Below are 19,571 nucleotides of genomic sequence, written 5' to 3'. Positions count from 1 at the left end.
AGGATCCTGACACAAGGAAGAAAGGAAAGCAGCAGAATATGGATCCTGGACTTCAGAGAAGCAGACTTTGACTCCCTCAGGGAACTGATAGGCAGGATCCCTTGGGAGAATAACATGAGGGGGAAAGGTTTCAGAGTAGCAGCTATGTTAGTCTGTATTTCCAAAAAGAAAAGGAGTACTTGTGGCACCTTAGAGACTAACAAATTTATTTGAGCATAAGCTTTCGTGAGCTACCGCTCACTTCATCGGATGCATTCAGTGGAAAATACAGTGGGGAGATTTTTATACACAGAGAACATGAAATAATGGGTGTTACCATACACATTGTAACCAGAGTGATCACTTAAGGTGAGCTATTACCAGAAGGAGAGCGGGGGGGGGGGGGGAAAGGGGGAAGGGAAACCTTTTGTAATGATAATCAAGGTGGGCCATTTCCAGCAGTTAACAAGAACATCTGAGGAACAGTTTGCGGGGGCGGGGGGGGGGGAGGTGTAACATAGTGTAATGACTCATCTCCCAGTCTCTATTCAAGCCTAAATTAATTGTATCCAGTTTGCAAATTAATTCCAATTCAGCAATCTCTCATTGGAGTCTGTTTCTGAAGTTTTTTTGTTGAAGTATTGTCACTTTTAGGTCTGTAATCGAATGACCAGAAAGACTGAAGTGTTCTCCAACTGGTTTTTGAATGTTATAATTCTTGACCTCTGATTTGTGTCCATTTATTCTTTTATGTAGAGACTGTCCAGTTTGACCAATGTACATGGCAGAGGGGCATTGCTGGCACATGATGGCATATATCACATTGGTAGATGTGCAGGTGAATGAGCCTCTGATGGTGTGGCTGATGTGATTAGGCCCTATGATGGTGTCCCCTGAATAGATATCTGGACACAGTTGGCAATGAGCTTTGTTGCAAGGATAGTTTCCTGGGTTAGTGGTTCTGTTGTGTGGTGTGTGGTTGCTGGTGAGTATTTGCTTCAGGTTGGGGGGGCTGTCTGAAAGCAAGGACTGGCCTGTCTCCCAAGATCTGTGAGAGCGATGGGTCATCCTTCAGGATAGGTTATAGATCCTTGATAATGCGCTGGAGAGGTTTTAGTTGGGGGCTGAAGGTGATGGCTAGTGGCGTTCTGTTATTTTCTTTGTTGGGCCTGTCCTGTAATAGGCGTCCTCTGGGTACTCTTCTGGCTCTGTCAATCTGGTTCTTCACTTCAGCAGGTGGGTATTGTAGTTGTAAGAATGCTTGATAGAGATCTTGTAGGTGTTTATCTCTGTCTGAGGGGTTGGAGCAAATGCGGTTGTATCATAGAGCTTGGCTGTAGACAATGGATCGTGTGGTATGATCTGGATGAAAGCTAGAGGCATGTAGGTAGGAATAGCTGTCAGTAGTTTTCTGGTATAGGGTGGTGTTTATGGGACCATCACTTATTAGCACCGTAGTGCCCAGGAAGTGGATCTCTTGTGTGGACTGGTCCAGACTGAGGTTGATGGTGGGATGGAAATTGTTGAAATCAGGGTGGAATTCCTCAAGGGCTTCTTTTCCATGGGTCCAGATGATGAAGATGTCAATGTAGCACAAGTAGAGTAGGGGCATTAGGGGACGAGAGCTGAGGAAGCGTTGTTCTAAGTCAGCCATAAAAATGTTGGCATACTGTGGGGCCATGCGGGTACCCATCGCAGTGCCGCTGATTTGAAGGTATACATTTTCCCCAAATGTGAAATAGTTATGGGTGAGGACAAAGTCACAAAGTTTAGCCAGCAGGTTAGCCGTGACATTATCGGGGATACTGTTCCTGATGGCTTGTAGTCCATCTTTGTGTGGAATGTTGGTGTAGAGGCTTCTACATCCATAGTGGCCAGGATGGTGTTTTTAGGAAGATCACCGATGGACTTAGTTTCCTCAGGAAGTCAGTGGTGTCTCAAAGAAAACTGGGAGTGCTGGTAGCGTAGGGCCTGAGGAGGGAGTCTACAAAGCCAGACAATCCTGCTGTCAGGGTGCCAATGCCTGAGATGATGGGGCGTCCAGGATTTCCAGGTTTATGGATCTTGGGTAGCAGATAGAATACCCCAGGTCAGGGATCCAGGGGTGTGTCTGTGAGGATTTGTTCTTGTGCTTTTTCAGGGAGTTTCTTGAGCAAATGCTGTAGTTTCTTTTGGTAACTCTCAGTGGGATCAGAGGGTAATGGCTTGTAGAAAGTTGTGTTGGAGAGCTGCCTAGTAGCCTCTTGTTCATATTCCGAGCTATTCATGATGACAACAGCACCTCCTTTGTCAGCCTTTTTGATTATGATGTCAGAGTTGTTTCTGAGGCTGTGGATGGCATTGTGTTCTGCACGGCTGAGGTTATGGGGCAAGTGATGCTGCTTTTCCACAATTTCAGCCCATGCATGTCGGCAGAAGCACTCTATGTAGAAGTCAAGTCTGTTGTTTCGACCTTCAGGAGGAGTTCACCCAGAATCCTTCTTTTTGTAGTCTTGGAAGGAAGCTCTCTGTGAGCTAGTATGTTGTTCAGAGGTGTGTTGGAAATATTCCTTGAATCGGAGGCATCAAAAATAGGATTCTAGGTCACCACAGAACTGTATTATATTCGTGGGGGTGGAGGGGCAGAAGGAGAGGCCTCGAGATAGGACAGATTCTTCTGCTGGGCTAAGAGTATAGTTGGATAGAGTAACAATATTGCTGTATTCAGAGTAGCAGCCGTGTTAGTCTGTATTCGCAAAAAGAAAAGGAGTACTTGTGGCACCTTAGAGACTAACAAATTTATTAGAGCATAAGCTTTCGTGAGCCACAGCAAGTGAGCTGTGGCTCACGAAAGCTTGTGCTCTAATAAATTTGTTAGTCTCTAAGGTGCCACAAGTACTCCTTTTAATATTGCTGTAGTGGCCCCTTGTGGCATGTAGTAGTTTAGATAGTTTAGTGTCCTTTTTCTTTTGTAGAGAAGCAAAGTGTGCGTTGTAAATGGCTTGTCTAGTTTTTGTAAAGTCCAGCCACGAGGAAGTTTGTGTGGAAGGTTGTTTTTTTTATGAGAGTATCCAGTTTTGAGAGCTCATTCTTAATCTTTCCCTGTTGGCTGTAGAGGATGTTGATCAGGTGGTTCCACAGTTTCTTTGAGAGTGTGTGGCACAAGCTATCAGCATAGTCTGTGTGGTATGTAGATTGTAATGGATTTTTTACCTTCACTCCTTTTGGTATGATGTCCATCTGTTTGCATTTGGAAAGGAAGATGATGTCTGTCTGTATATATATGAGTTTTTTCATGAAGTTGATAGATTTCCACTCCATACGGCTAAATTCAGTGCCTTGCATAATGACAGGTTTCAGAGTAGCTGCCATGTTAGTCTGTATTCGCAAAAAGAAAAGGAGAGCTGGCTGTATGTTAAAGAATCGTTATTGAGGTTACAGAGACAAACCATCCCGATGTATAGAAAGAATAGTAAACATGGTAGGCGACCAGCTTGGCTTAACAGTGAAATCCTTGCTGATCTTAAACACAAAAAAAGAAGCTTACAAGAAGTGCAAGACTGGACAAATGACCAGGGAGGAGTATAAAAATATTGCTCAGGCATGCAGGAGTGAAATCAGGAAAGCCAAATCACACTTGGAGTTGCAGCTAGCAAGAGATGTTAAGAGTAACAAGAAGGGTTTCTTCAGGTACGTTAGCAACAAGAGTGCTAAAGGAGTTGGCGGATGTGATTGCAGAGCCATTGGCCATTATCTTTGAAAACTCATGGCAATAAGGGGAGATCCCGGATGACTGGAAAAAGGCTAATGTAATGCCCATCTTTAAAAAAGGGAAGAAGGAGAATCCGGGGAACTACAGGCCAGTCAGCCTCACCTCAGTCCCTGGAAAAATCATGGAGCAGGTCCTCAAGGAATCAATTCTGAAGCACTTAGAGGAGAGGAAAGTGATCAAGAACAGTCAGCATGGATTCACCAAGGGCAAGTCATGCCTGACTAATCTAATTGCCTTCTATGACGAGATAACTGGCTCTGTGGATGAGGGGAAAGCAGTGGATGTGTTGTTCCTTAACTTTAGCAAATTTTTTGACATGGTCTCCCACAGTATTCTTGCCAGCAAGTTAAAGAAGTATGGTCTGAATGAATGGACTATAAGGTGGATAGAAAGTTGGCTAGATTGTCAGGCTCAACGGGTAGTGATCAATGGCTCCATGTCTAGTTGGCAGCCGGTATCAAGTGGAGTTCCCCAAGGGTCGGTCCTCGAGCCAGTTTTGTTCAATATCTTCATTAATGATCTGGAGGATGGCGCGGATTGCACCCTCAGCAAGTTTGCAGATGACACTAAACTGGGAGGAGAGGTAGATAAGCTAGAAGGTAGGGAGAGGATACAGAGGGACCTAGACAAATCAGAGGATTGGGCCAAAAGAAATCTGATGAGGTTCAACAAGGACAAGTGCAGAGTCCTGCACTTAGGACGGAAGAATCCCATGCACCGCTACAGACTAGGAACCAAATGGCTAGGCAGCAGTTCTTCAGAAAAGGATCTAGGGGTTACAGTGGATGAGAAGCTGGATATGAGTCAACAGTGTGCCCTTGTTGCCAAGAAGACCAATGGCATTTTGAGCTGTATAAGTAGGGGCATTGCCAGCAGATCGAGGGATGTGACCATTCCCCTTTATTCGACATTGGTGAGGCCTCATCTGGAGTACTGTGTCCAGTTTTGGGCCCCACACTACAAGAAGGATGTGGAAAAATTGGAAAGAGTCCAGCAGAGGGCAACAAAAATGATTAGGGGACTGGAACACATGACTTATGAAGAGAGGCTGAGGGAACTGGGATTGTTTAGTCTGCGGAAGAGAAGAATGAGGGGGGATTTGATAGCTGCTGGAAAGGGGGTTCCAAAGAGGATGGATCTAGATTGTTCTCAGTGGTAGCAGATGACAGAACAAGGAGTAATGGTGTCAAGTTGCAGTGGGGGAGGTTTAGGTTGGATATTAGGAAAAGCTTTTTCACTAGGAGGGTGGAGAAGCACTGGAATGTGTTACCTAGGGAAGTAGTGGAATCTCCTTCCTTTGAAGTTTTTAAGGTCAGACTTGACAAAGCCCTGGCTGGGATGAGGATTTGTTGGGGATTGGTCCTGCTTTGAGCAGGGGGTTGAACTAGATGAACTCCTGAGGTCCCTTCCAACCCTGATATTCTATGATTCTATGATTCAAAAAATTGATATTTGCATATGCAGATCAGATATTTGTGCACAAAAGCAAAGTAATTTTTTTTTTTTGGTTCTTAGGAGCTTGTACTATCCAAACACTGCCACATTTTGCCAGAATACTGGTAGAAACAACAAAACGGTGTCTGATTTGCTCTTGCATCAATAACTTATAAACAACGATGGGCCTGGGCTGAAAAATTCTGACCCAAAGGTTATCCTTCATAGAATTTTAGGGGGTTTGGATGTAGTGCAGGCCCATTTCTTCATACTAGTTATCTTCAAGTCAAGAATGATCAAGACAAATTAGGTTTCAGAGTAGCAGCCGTGTTAGTCTGTATTTGCAAAAAGAAAAGGAGTACTTGTGGCACCTTAGAGACTAACAAATTTATTAGAGCATAAGCTTTCGTGAGCTACAGCTCACTTCATCGGATGCATTCGATGAAGTGAGCTGTAGCTCACGAAAGCTTATGCTCTAATAAATTTGTTAGTCTCTAAGGTGCCACAAGTACTCCTTTTCTTTTTGCAAGACAAATTAATCCCAGCTCCATCTCTATTGACTACAAATCAGCTGATTATAATTAGTAAAGTTATGTTAGGGATGAATTTGGTGCATTATGTTTTTTGCTTAATCCTGCCAGCTCTTATTGTAGCCTCCTGCAATAAGTGAATCACAATTTCATAGTATGACTTACTCTTTATAAAACCACATGGACTGTCTTAGACAGTCTGTTCCGTCCAAGATCCTTTATCTTATTTCTACGCATGATTTTATATTTTTTCCTTGTACAGATTTCAGAAATCCAGATCTTTAGTTTCACAGTTCTTTTCCTTTCGTTGCTTTTAAATATTAGTGTCACATTAGTCTCTCTCAAGTGGTCAGGCACTTCTCCTGTTTATTGAGATAAATTAATATCTGTTACATTTTATGTCTTACTGTTGGAGAATTCTGTTAGATCATGGGTCTTCCTCTGTTTTTAATTGCTCCAATTTATTTCAGCCTCTTTCGATTTATCATTTAGTTTAAGTAACAATAATGCACCTTTTCTTTGAGGAACACATAATGCTTTACATACATTAATCAATTCAGCCTTATAACATTCTTGAGAGGTACTTGATTATTATTCCCATTTTATAGATGAGGAAACCAAGGCACAAAGAAATTTAGGCACAAGGCACAAAGAAAGTGATTTACTGAAGCCCATAGAGGTAATTTGTAGCAGCATAGGGAATAGAACCAAGATCTCATGCCTCCCACCCTTGTGCTTTAACCCCAAGATCATTCTTCCTCCAACTCCATCAAGTTTCACTGTCTGCTAGCTGTATCTCTGATTCTGATGTATTGCGCTCTCTAGTGCACTAAAAGGGCTTGTAGTTTTCAGTTTAAAGTCTTTACTGTAAACTGCTTTATCCCTAAACAAAGTTTATTGGAGGACTAAGGGGATACCTACACAGAAGTGACAAATATTTCCAGATACTCAAGTGGATATTATCTGCCCAGCTTCTTTTGGCCAACTTCCTTTAATGTATCTGGTTCCAGCTCTCCCTCAACAAGAATCTGGCAACATGAGCAAGCCTTTCCCTCGTCTGTTGCAGCTTAACCGCCACCAGATTTTACAGCTTTGTAAAAGGGTCACATAGCTTGTAGCCATCCAGTCTCAGTATTGCCAACCCAAACTTTCCAAACTCATGAGTCAGGATCCAAAAATCACAAAGCTGCCTTAACAATCACAAGATTTTAAAATATGGATTGGATGTTTTTTCTTTTTGTTTTTGAACCTTTAGGGTACCCTCAAGTCACATGTTCAAGCTTTTCTCTGTAACCATGAGGGCAAGAAAACTTTTTTTTAAAATGAAAGCTGAGAATCTCATGTAACCACATGCCTCAGTGAGCTGAAGCTTTAAGTAAAACATCAAATAGTGTGAGACTCACAATAAAATCACAAGAGTTGGCAACACTAATTTCCCTGCCACCTCCCAAAGAGCTATTGTTATTCTACCTTATTTTTTTCCCTTTCTTGGCAGCTTTCCAGAAACTCAGCAGCTAAAGGTTTTTTACTGAAGTCCTGGGTTGTGCTTCACTGAGCCTTCCTGAACAGGTAAATTTGTAATGTACGTGATAGGAAAAAGTTGAAATGCTACATTTATACTATAGTAGATATGATATATCTTGACTAGGGCTGTAAAGTGATTTAAAAAATTAATCGCCATTAATCGCACTGTTAAATAATAATAGAATACCATTTATTTAATTATTTTTGGATGTTTTTACATTTTCAAATATATTGATTTCAATTACCACACAGAATACAAAGTGTACAGTGCTCACTTTATATTATTATTTTTTATTAAAATATTTGCACAGTAAAAAACAAAAGAAATAGTATTTTTCAATTCACAAATAATGTAGTAATTTTTCAATTCACTAATACAAATAATGTAGTGCAATCTCTTTATCATGAAAGTTGAACTTACAAATGTACAGTTATGTACAAAAAATAACTGCACTCAAAAATAAAACAATTAAAAATTTTAGAACCTGCATGTCCACTCAGTCCTACTTCTTGTTCAGCCAATTGCTCAGACAAACATGTTTGTTTACATTTACAGGACCTAATGCTGCCTGCTTCTTATTTACAATGTCATCTAAAAGTGAGAACAGGCATTTACATGGCACTTTTGTATCCGGCGTTGCAAGGAATTTACATGCTAAATATTTGTATACCCCTTCATGCTTCGGACACCATTCCAGAGGACACACTTCCATGTAAAAGTGTAATTGAAATCAATATATTAGAAAATGTAGAAAAGCGTCCAAAATATTTAATAATTTTCAGTTGGTATTCTATTGTTTAACAGTGCAATTAATCACGATTAATTTTTTTAGTTAATTGAGTGAGTTAACTGCGATTAATCGACAGCCCTAATCTTGACTTTAGTAAGGCTTTTGATACTGTCTCGCATGACCTTGTCATAAACAAACTAGGGAAATACAACCTAGATGGAATTACTATAAAATGGGTGCATAACTGGTTGGAAACCCATCCTCAGAGAGTAGTTATCAGTGATTCACAGTCAAGCTGGAAAGGCATATTGAGTGGGGTTCTACAGGGATCAATTTTGATTTAGATATGTAGCTCACAAAAGCTTATGCTCAAATAAATTTGTTAGTCTCTAAGGTGTCACAAGTACTCCTTTTCTTTTTGCGAATACAGATTAACACAACTGCTACTCTGAAAAGAGTACACTTATAAAGTTTATGGACGATACCAAACTGGGAGGGGTTGCAAGTGCTTTGGGGAGGATAGAATTAAAATTCAAAATGATCTTGACAAACTGGAGAAATAGTCTGAAGTAAATAGGATAAAATTCAATAAGGACAAATGCAAAATACTCCACTTAGGAAGGAACAATCAGTTGCACACATCTAAAATGGGAAATGACTGCCTAGGTAGAAGTACTGAGGAAAGGGATCTGGGGGTCATTGTGGACCACAAATTAAATATGAGTCAACTGTATAACACTGTTGCAAAAAAAGCGAACATCATTCGGGATGTATTAACAGGAGTGTTTTAAGCAAGACACAAGAAGTAATTATTCCACTCTACTCCGCACTGATTAGGCATCAACTGGAATATTGTGTCCAGTTCTGGGCACCACACTTCAGGAAAGATGTGGACAAATTGGAGAGAAGAGCAACAAAATGATTAAAGGTCTAGAAAACATTACCTATGAGGGAAGATTGAAAAAATTGGTTTGTTTAGTCTGGAGAAGAGAAGACTGAGGTGGGGACATAACAGTTTTCAAGTACATAAGAGGTTGTTGCAAGGAGGAGGGGAAAAAATTGTTCTTAACCGCTGAGGATAGGACAAGAAGCAATGGGCTTAATTTGAAGCAAGGGTAGTTTAGGTTGGACATTAGGAAAAATTTCCTGTCAGGATGGTTAAGCACTGGAATAAATTGCCCAGTGAGGTTGTGGAATTTCCATCATTGGAGATTTTTAAGAGCAGGTTAGACAAACACCTGTCAGGCTTGGTCTAGATAATGCCTACAATACTGAATTTACCATGGCGCTGGGCCCACGGTCTAAGGTGGTCCCGGCCAGGCCTGCTCTTCTCTGCCCCCCCACCCACTGCTCTCTCCTGTGGGGGCAGCAGGCAGAAGCTTGGTCCTGCTGGCTCGTGTTGCAGAGCTGGCTCCACCGGCAGCCAAGCTCCCCCTCCGCCATCTCTTCTCCCAGCGTGCTGCTTTCCTACTCCTCCCGCTCTCCCTCCCTCCCCTCCTCTCCCTGCCACCGAACAGCTGATCGCCTGCGCAAGGGAGGGGGAGGAGCGGAGCCACAGCGCACTCATCGCTGGGGGAGGAGGCGGAGAAGAGGCGGGGGCATGGCCTTGGGGAAGGGGGTGGAATCAGGGTATACCCCCTCCAGCACCCTGCCGTGAGCCGCTTAGGGCAGGGGGCTGGGAGCACTCCCACAACCCCCAGCCCTCTGCCCTGACTCCTGCACCCCTCTCACTCACCCCCAGTCCTGACTCCTGCACCACCCACACATACCCAGCCCCCCGACACCCCATGCCCTGACTCCTGCATCCCTCCACATCCTCACCCTGAGCACCAAACGGAAGTTCCTGCACCCCTCCCCACATTCCCACCTGTACCCCTTGCACCAAATGGGAGCGCTCCACACCCCAACCTCCTGCCCCAACCCTGAGCCCCTTCCCTCACCCTAGCTCCTGGCCAGAACCTGCACCCCAACCCCCAGCCTGCTCCTGCACTCTAACTTCCTCCCAGACCCTGCACCCCCACCCTCATCTCAGTGCATGGAGAGACAAAGAGAATGGGCTAGAACCAAGAAGAAGGTAGGTACCCGCTCTATGTGGGCAGGGGCAGGGGGGGAGGATCCTATTTACCCCCTCCCCAGTCCTGCTGCACTTGCAGTTTACCCCCGGCCCCTCACTTGCTCCAGGGACCAACCCTAGCTCCTGCCCTGCTGTGCTTTTGCCCCCGGCCCCTGCCTTGCTCCAGTCAGCAGGGACTAATCCTCCCCCATGTCCCAGTGTGCTCATCTTGCCCCTGGCAACCTACCTCTCTGCAGCTGGGGACCAATCCTTTCCCCCCATCATGCCCTGCTGTCAGGGTGGATAAAAATCAATGACTTTTAAAAAAAATTAAAAATCAGATTTTTTTATTTAAATTGGATTTTTGAGGGGAAAACACCTATCTAAAGATAATTTTAATTAAGATACATTATATCTCATCATGGAATAAGGATTATAAATTCTAATTCTATAGTATGAGACAATATATTCATGTAATGTGTGAGAAAAGTTTTGTAAATGAGTTCTAATAGTTCATGGATTAGGGACACAATTTTATGGGGTTCCACAGGCTTCTGTATAGATTATTTAGGTTAATCTTTCTATCTACCCAATGTGACTTAGTGCTCAGTCTAGAAGATACCATCAGAGAAGCTTAGTTTTGCAGTTCTCAAACTGTGGATTTGTGTCTCCAGAGGTAACATGCTTGTTAACAGCAAAAATGTTTTAATTAAATAAATAAATACATACATACATACATACTATATAGAAGTGGGAAATAACAGACCTCAACTCTATTGTCTCTCTGCAAATTTTTGTAACAGAGTCAATCCCTTACCTCTCTTTAAAAGTGAAAAGTTTCAAAAAGTTCAATGAATAGAAGATTGTTGGGGGTGGAATAGACCTGGACAAGGGGAAAAAGTCTGGAGATAAATGAGAAGCGAGGGATGTATGCTTTTTTGTTAAAAGATTATGTTTGTTGTTGAAGAAAAAAATCAAGAATACTTAACGTTGTTGTTTTAGTTAAATATAACAATTTAAATGTCTGTGTGGTGATGTTTTCCTCCTAATACAGCCTGACAAGAAAATCCTCCAAATATTAATGATTAACCTGTTGAGCTGGAGATAGCTCACCTCCCAATGACTTCATAAATATCTGCTTCAATTATCTTTGGTAAATGAAATAACCAAACAATCATTCATTTTCTGATATAGCTGTAAAACTCATCTGAAAAGTTTTCAAAATAAAGCACTGTTTAAAAATGTATAGTGTGTACCTTCTAAAAATGAAACCTACATCTATCTCTGAGGTGTGAAGAATATGTATTAAGATTATAACAACCAACAAGAATGCACTTTTATGTAGAAAACCATGATTAAATCGAGTCTTCGTGACTAGTGATTTAAATCATGATTTCAATCAAATCCACTCTATCTGCTGGGCTCTTGTCCCTGGCCCCTTCATTCCCCGGGGGGGGCCCACAAATATGTTTGGCGCTGGGCCCACAAAAAGTTAATCCGGCCCTGAATACCTATTCCTGCCATGTGTGCGGGGACTGGAGTAGATGACCTCTCGAGGTCCCTTCCAGCCTACAGTTCTATGATTCTATGATTAATGATCATTCTTTATTACTGTCTTCCCCCATTCAGTGACAGGACATGGCCTATCACATTAAGATTCTTTATTTTCTGAGTCATATTGGTCTCTTCCATTTATGAGTTTCTTTCACCAAACCTTCTGAGGTCTTGAGGAAAAACTATTATCTCAAATTCTTTATTGTTTCGAAAAATGAAGGTTAGTCAGACTTTATTATTCAAAAGATAACATTATTCAAAAGTGCAAATCAAGTGAGAGACCATAATCAGATATTGAAGTATGAATACAATCAAACCTCAAGAAATCTTGTAAGAAAATTGAAGAAAAGTGGTGTGCTAAATATATGAAAATTCTAAGGTCATTTTCAGATGGGGGCTTGAAATGCACTAGCAATAACTGTTTTCCAACACATGGCTGGGAGGCTACAGTGGTCAAGTCCATGCTATCTATTTGTAACATGTGAGCTAGTATATTTATGGGTGGAAAATTGTTTACTAAAGCAAAGAGCAAATAGGTTTTTAAAAGCCCTTAGATTAGATGCCTTATACAATCTGTTTGTACTATAAATAAACAACGTATTTTATCCCCACCCATCAGTCTGCCAATATCTTCAACTCTGTCCTTTCCTCTTCTTAACCCTTTTGCTTCATTTTAATCTTGTACATCCTCCTGTACCACCCACATTCATACACCTTGGTACAAAGATCATCTCTATGAATTTAAGACCAGCTACTGATGAGATAGTGGTGCAAATCAGAGAACACTGTCCACTCAGAGTTGTGGGTAGCCCAATTTACTATCTATGGACCAGATTCTGATACTCTCACTCACTTTGAATAGTGCCTTATTCCACCAAGGATCCCATTAAAGTCCATGGGGCATCTCGTGTGTACATACTCCTTAGTGTCACTAAGAGTGGCAGAATCTGTGTATATAGAAACATGCTATGTAATGCAGAAAACATCCTTTTTTTTCTTAAAGGCAAAAAATGTGCTTCATTCTCCCTGATCTACCTACAGCCTCGTACCTTCCTCCATTTCTTTCAGCTGTAGTAAATCCATGAACCATCTTGATATTCAGGAGGGCAATTTTGAATTGGATTGAGGAATAGAAAGGAAGCCATGAAAATGATGGAAGATAAAGGTAATCTGACTCTGCTTCCTGGAGTGACAGACTAGTCAGGCAGCCTGAAGTTTAGAGACCAGAGATTTAGGAAGACCATAAAAAATGGAACGGCCGTAGTCAAGATAGGAGGTGATTAATGCATGGATAAGGATGTAAGCAAAAGCAGAGAGGACATGGTAAGGACAAATTCTGATAATGTTCTGAAACTGGTGATAAGCAGAAATACAGATGAGGGAGATGTGGAAAGTAAAGTAATGTTGGCAATTAAAGATGACTCTGAGATTTCTTGCTTTGGAGCAAAGTTAAGGCCTGAGTTAAGGAAAGTGATAGCTGAGTCAGAAACTTGGGGGCAAAAGAGGGCCATCTTACCCACAGAGAGTCTTCAGTCTCTGATGTATTCATTAATTGGGTTATTACTGTGTAGCTCGAATCTAATAGTCAAGACAGGAATATAGACAGCTTGGTATCCTATATGTCAAGGTGCTGAGTTCTTCTAGTGAGATATATGCACCGACTGCATTAGGAGTTGATGGTACTCAGCACCTCATGTACCCCTTCCAACCTGAACATCTTGCAGGATCATGCCCTTAGAGTTGATGGAGATGGAAATTTGGGTGCCATGTACAAAAGCCTTGAAACTTTATTACCAATAAAGAGATTAATTTACTACCGCCAATCTCTCTCGCCTAATACTGTACACCTAATCCTTAGCTCATTCACTTTACTCCTCTAACCTGGTCTCCCGTCTATCTTCTGCCCTTGCCTTCCCACTATTGTGTATGATCATGTCCCAGGTTTTGTTGTTGTTGTTGTTCCCATCTACCTGGAATGCCCTATACTCGTCTCCTAATTTACTGTAAAACCTTGCTTTTCTCTTTATTTTATAATTGATCAGGTCAGTGTACATGTACAGTGTCTGAAGGGTGCTTATACAAATATAAATTGAATTCTATACACTATCAGTGATTGTTAAGTGGGAAATCATGACGGCTAATAATCCAAAATGCATTTGGTTTTCTGTTTAATTTTGTGATATACCCTGTCAGTGATACCTATTTCTGACACAATACTGCTTGTGAACAAAATGTGAGCTTAACAGTATTCTTCAAGTTTCAGCAGATGAATCTTATCCCTGTTAGTGAGGTTTGTCTAAATGGCAATCACCTGGAATCCTGATGGTCCAATTTCCTACTGTAATTAGTTTCTGTATGACAGGTTTCAGAGTAGCAGCCATGTTAGTCTGTATTCGCAAAAAGAAAAGGAGTACTTGTGGCACCTTAGAGACTAACAAATGTATTTGAAAAAAAGCTTTTGTGAGCTACAGCTCACTTCATTGGATGCACTCAGTGGAAAATACAGTGGGGAGATTTATATACATAGAGAACATGAAGCAATGGGTGTTACCATACACATTGTAAGGAGAGTAATCACTTAAGATGAGCTATTACCAGGAGGAGAGCTGGGGGGGGGAGGGAGAAAACCTTTTGTAGTGATAATCAAGGTGGGACATTTCCAGCAGTTGACAAGAACGTCTGAGGAACAGTGGGGGGGGGGGGAAATAAACATAGGGAAATAGTTTTACTTTGTGTAATGACCCATCCACTCCTAGTCTCTATTCAAGCCTAAGTTAATTGTATCCAGTTTGCAAATTAATTCCAATTCAGCAGTCTCTCGTTGGAGTCTGTTTTTAAAGTTTTTTTGTTGAAGAATTGCCACTTTTAGGTCTGCAATCGAATGACCAGAGAGACTGAAGTGTTCTCCGACTGGTTTTTGAATGTTATAATTCTTGACCTCTGATTTGTGTCCATTTATTCTTTTACGTAGAGACTGTCCAGTTTGACCAATGTACATGGCAGAGGGGCATTGCTGGCACATGATGGCATGTATCACATTGGTTGGTGTGCAGGTGAATGAGCCTCTGATAGTGTGGCTGATGTGATTAGGCCCTGTCATAAAAATAAAGGGAAGAGTAAACACCTTTAAAATCCCTCCTGGTCAGAGGAAAAGCCCTTTCACCCGTAAGGGTTAAGAAGCTAGGATAACCTCGCTGGCACCTGACCAGAATGATCAATGAGGAGACAAGATACTTTCAAAAGCAGGAGGGAGGGAGAAACAAAGGGTCTGTCTGTCTGTGTGATGCTTTTGCCAGGGACAGAACAGGAATGGAGTCTTAAAACTTAGTAAGTAATTTAGCTAGATATGCGTTAGATTATGATTTCTTTAAATGGCTGAGAAAATAAGCTGTGCTGAATAGAATGGATATTCCTGTCTTTTTGTAACTTAAGGTTTTGCCTAGAGGGATTCTTTATGTTTTGAATCTAATTACCCTGTAAGGTATTTACCATCCTGATTTTACAGAGGTGATTCTTTTTACCTTTTCTTATTAAATTTAAATTAAATTAAAATTCTTCTTGTAAGAAACTGAATGCTTTTTTCATTGTTCTTAAGATCCAAGGGTTTGGGTCTGTGGTCACCTATGCAAATTGGTGAGGATTTTTATCAAGCCTTCCCCAGGAAGGGGGGTGCAAGGTTTTGGTGAGGATTTTTGGGGGAAAGACGTTTCCAAACAACTCTTTCCCAGTAACCAGTTAAACGTTTGGTGGTGGCAGCGAAAGTCCAAGGGCAAAGGGTAAAATAGTTTGTACCTTGGGGAAGTTTTAACCTAAGCTGGTAAAAGTAAGCTTAGGAGGTTTTCATGCAGGTTCCCACATCTGTACCCTAGAGTTCAGAGTGGGGAAGGAACCTTGACAGGTCCTATGATGGTGTCCCCTGAATAGATATGTGGACACAGTTGGCAATGGGCTTTGCTGCAATGATAGGTTCCTGTGTTAGTGATTCTGTTGTGTGGTGTGTGGTTGCTGGTGAGTATTTGCTTCAGCTTGGGGCGCTGTCTGTAAGCAAGGACTGGCCTGTCTCCCAAGATCTGTAAGAGTGATGGGCCATCCTTCAGGATAGGTTGTAGATCCTTGATGATGCGTGGCTTTCTGAATATGGCTGATTACTTGTTCTTTTTTTCTAGAGAGAAACTGAGTGATAAAATATCTAGTTGCAAAAATCACTCTCAGAAACAAATCTATACCACATTATTTTACTTATTTTACTTTTATATACTCTTTTTTTATTTATTTAATAAAAGCCTGTTACTGAGTCTCTCTGCCTGCCCTCACACAATACTCACAAAACCATTCATCTCTACATGATGCAGATGCAATAATATATGAAGACCTGGCAGAATTAGATTTTGTTTTGTACTTTTGACATATAATATTGAAGCTTATTTTAAAGGTTTTAAAATATTTTTATTAATTTGCATTTGCACAGTTGCAGGAAATTATGGGGAGGGGTCAGACAAGACAATGGATGCTCAGACAACAATTATTTAATGACAGTAGATGTTGAGATTTGAAAAGTTAAAGCTTTATAGCTGTTAAAACACAAATTGTCAATATTTTGTCAAAATATACAAAGTAAATATCCTTAAATGAAACTCTAATAAGTTCACAAGCCACATTTTTCTGATTTTGTCTGTTTGTACATTTTGATTATTATCAATGGAAATATTTTTTGTCTGTATGTGTACAGTGAAATTGATGTTTACCAGCATTTACTGATAAAAATCTAATAGTTCCAAGTCTAAATATATGCTGTTCAAGGTGAATGATGGCATTACCTCTATGCCTGAATGCTATTACACAAGATACAGTTGTGACAGCTCCAAAGTGTGAGTGATCATCAGGGATCCTACTTTTCAGTGATAAAAAAACCCAAAATTCTTCAAGAAAAAAACCATAAAAATCTGCATTTGTCTGTGATTAAAATGAAACGCTGAACTTTAGCTTCCCTAGCCACAATATACATAGGTATCAGTTGAACACATGTTACTGATATATTTACAGTTTTGACAGCTGAATTCCCACAGCATGGGGCTGACAGTCCGAGCCCTGTCCATTCTCCTAATTATCCAAATTTTTGATTATCAGTTTTGGCCCTGGTCCCAATTAGATCAGATAATTGGGGTTCCACTGTATATGTTTTTATTTTTTCACAAAATGTAAAAACTAAAGATTCTCTGTGAAAATGCAAATTCCACATTTTTCCAAGGATAGCGGATTTCTAGGATCCCTGGTAATCATGGACTTGCTAGTGTCCACAGTTCACATAGAATATAAGCCCGGGGATTACTGAAAAGACTTAAGTGTGTCAGAAGTTACAAAAAGAAAAGGAGGACTTGTGGCACCTTAGAGACTAACAAATTTATTTGAGCATAAGCTTTCGTGAGCTACAGCTCACTTCATCGGATGCATTCAGTGGAAAATACAGTGGGGAGATTTCTATACACAGAGAACATGAAACAATGGGTGTTACCATACACACTGTAACGATAGTGATCAGGTAAGGTGAGCTATTACCAGCAGGAGAGCGGGGGGGAGGGGGACCTTTTGTAGTGATAATCAAGGTGGGCCATTTCCAGCAGTTGACAAGATGACGTTCTTGATCACTCTCCTTACAGTGTGTATGATAACACCCATTGTTTCATGTTCTCTGTGTATATAAATCTCCCCACTGTATTTTCCACTGAATGCATCCAATGAAGTGAGCTGTAGCTCACGAAAGCTTATGCTCAAATAAATTTGTTAGTCTCTAAGGTGCCACAAGTCCTTCTTTTCTTTTTGCGGATACAGACTAACACGGCTGCTACTCTGAAACCTGTCAGAAGTTACAGTTAGTATTGTCATGGCAAATCTGTAAAGAACAGAGACTCCTTACAGTTAGTATAGCATTAATAAAACAAATACCATTTTTGGAACTTACTATGGAGAGAAATTGAAATTGTTAAAATAATTTAGGTTCAGATTTATCTTAGACCATAGTTTTCTAAATAGTTTGGTGTATATTAACATTGTCACAAAATAAAGTTGATAATTGGTCATTAATTACTGCTGTTTTTTACTTATAATGATTTAAACCTTACTTTTATGTTTTTAAGTAGCCATATGGTTATATTGTGTGGTAGTCATTATTTTATGTATTTTATAATACAATACTGCCCAGATGCCTGCCTCTGTCAGGATTGGGCCCACATTGTGGTAAGTGCTGTACAAACCCATACAAAGACACAGACCTTGCAATGACAAGCTTACAAATAAATGTTGTACTACAGTATTCCAGTACTGCAGTGTTACCAATATTTAGAATGTTTACCACAGAAAGGTATTTATACATAAGGCAGCAGGGCCATTTCCTGAGCCTTTTGCTCTATGCATACATATCCTGGCTGTAACTCCATGGCTGAGCTGGTCTCTGAGCTCAGAGAGTGCTAATCAGCTCATAAAGCAGGAACAAGACTCAGATGTCTGAATCCAAACTAATCAAAACATTTATTTTCTGAGAAAATTATTGGCTGTCTCTGAGGCAAAATATATCTCTCTCTGTCTGGACGTCTCTTTGCCATCAATCTCTTTTTCATTATCTTTGGCCTCATACTGTGATCTTGCCAGATCTCAGAAGATAAAAAGGGCTAGACAAGGTCAGTACTTAGATGGTAGACCTTCAAAGAACACCTAAATGTGGAAGAAACCTAGTCATTAAGTGGGCGAAACAAGGTGGGTGAGGTAATATCTTTTGTTGGCCCAACTTCTGATAAAAGATATTACCTCACCAACCTTTGTCTGTCTCATAACCTGGGACTAACATGGCTACAACACTGCAAACATTCATTAAGTGGCTCTTTTTCTGAATTAGTTTAATATGGTGCTGTCTTTGGATGAACTATGAAACCAACCTGTTCTTTTCATAAACAAAGAAATTCGTTCTCCAATAGGGTCAGTCTGACATCATTTTACCAGCACCAAATTCACTTTGATTTAAAAGAAAAGCAAATATATTTCTTACTATTTGTGCAATCAAGCACTTACTTCGCAATTCAAATCTTAAGCTGGTGCTAGATCCCATAGCCTAAACTTCTATTTGGAAAAGAATTGACACCACTAATTCTAACCCAAAAGAATAGACTTCTTGAAAGACAATGAGGTAATAAATGTTCAGTAGGCAAAAGAGCTTCAATTCACTGTAAGGCACAGGTGCTTACTTTTTGGTGACTATAATGCTAAAATATTTAAACTAGTATTTTTTCTTTGTATATTGGAGTTTATGCAATATATTCAAGTTAAATTATTGACTAAATGAGATCAAACACTTTGCTTTCACCCAGAGGGCCAACACACTGTAATACTCTAAAATGGCAAGTAAATAATTTCTAAAATGTGATGAGTGATGTTTGAATCAAGTAATCATTTCCTTACAGGATGTGTAGAGGAAGATTCTCTCCTTGGATGTGCACATAGCTCTCATTAATGTAACAGGAAACCACTGGCGCACATCTGAGAATCAAATTTGACCCAGAAATACATAATTTTAATACCACTACATAATAAAAAATTAATATCTTATATTTCCATAATGCCTTTCATACCAAAGGATCCTAAAATATTTTCAAAAGCTGCAAGATATATAAATAAAAGTATCTAGTTTCCTATTATACTAAACTGAAGGGTGTCTCAAAAATAACAATCATAATAATAATTAATAATAATAAAAATAATGTACCAAATATTGAAGTCCTTACTCAGTTAAAACTCACACTGAAATCAATGGAAGTTTTGTCTGAATAAGGTCTAGATAAGGACTTGATGATTTGGCATATTACTTATTCGTTAAAATAATTGGCAGTTAGGTACGTACACTTTTTTTTTAAGAAATCAAGTTAAAAAGGTAATATTTTTGAAAAAATGAAATTGTCCAGATGTGTAAAAATTGTCAGTGAAAAACTAAACTAGAGATGGGCCAAGTTGTAAAGTTCAGCTCTTTC

At 40.2% G+C, this 19,571-nt stretch overlaps 1 protein-coding gene across 1 annotated transcript in view; it reads right to left on the bottom strand.

Annotated features, from left to right (window-relative positions):
* LOC119853633 (WD repeat and coiled coil containing) overlaps positions 1–19,571 on the bottom strand; it is a 34,966-nt gene that overhangs the window by 12,849 nt on the left and 2,546 nt on the right. The gene's annotated exons all lie outside the window — the stretch shown is intronic.

The sequence above is a fragment of the Dermochelys coriacea genome, chromosome 3, assembly GCF_009764565.3.
Source record: "Dermochelys coriacea isolate rDerCor1 chromosome 3, rDerCor1.pri.v4, whole genome shotgun sequence".
Classification (NCBI taxonomy): Eukaryota; Metazoa; Chordata; order Testudines; family Dermochelyidae; genus Dermochelys; species Dermochelys coriacea.
Note: the sequence above shows the minus strand (reverse complement) of the source record. Positions and strands in the feature narration are given on the sequence as shown.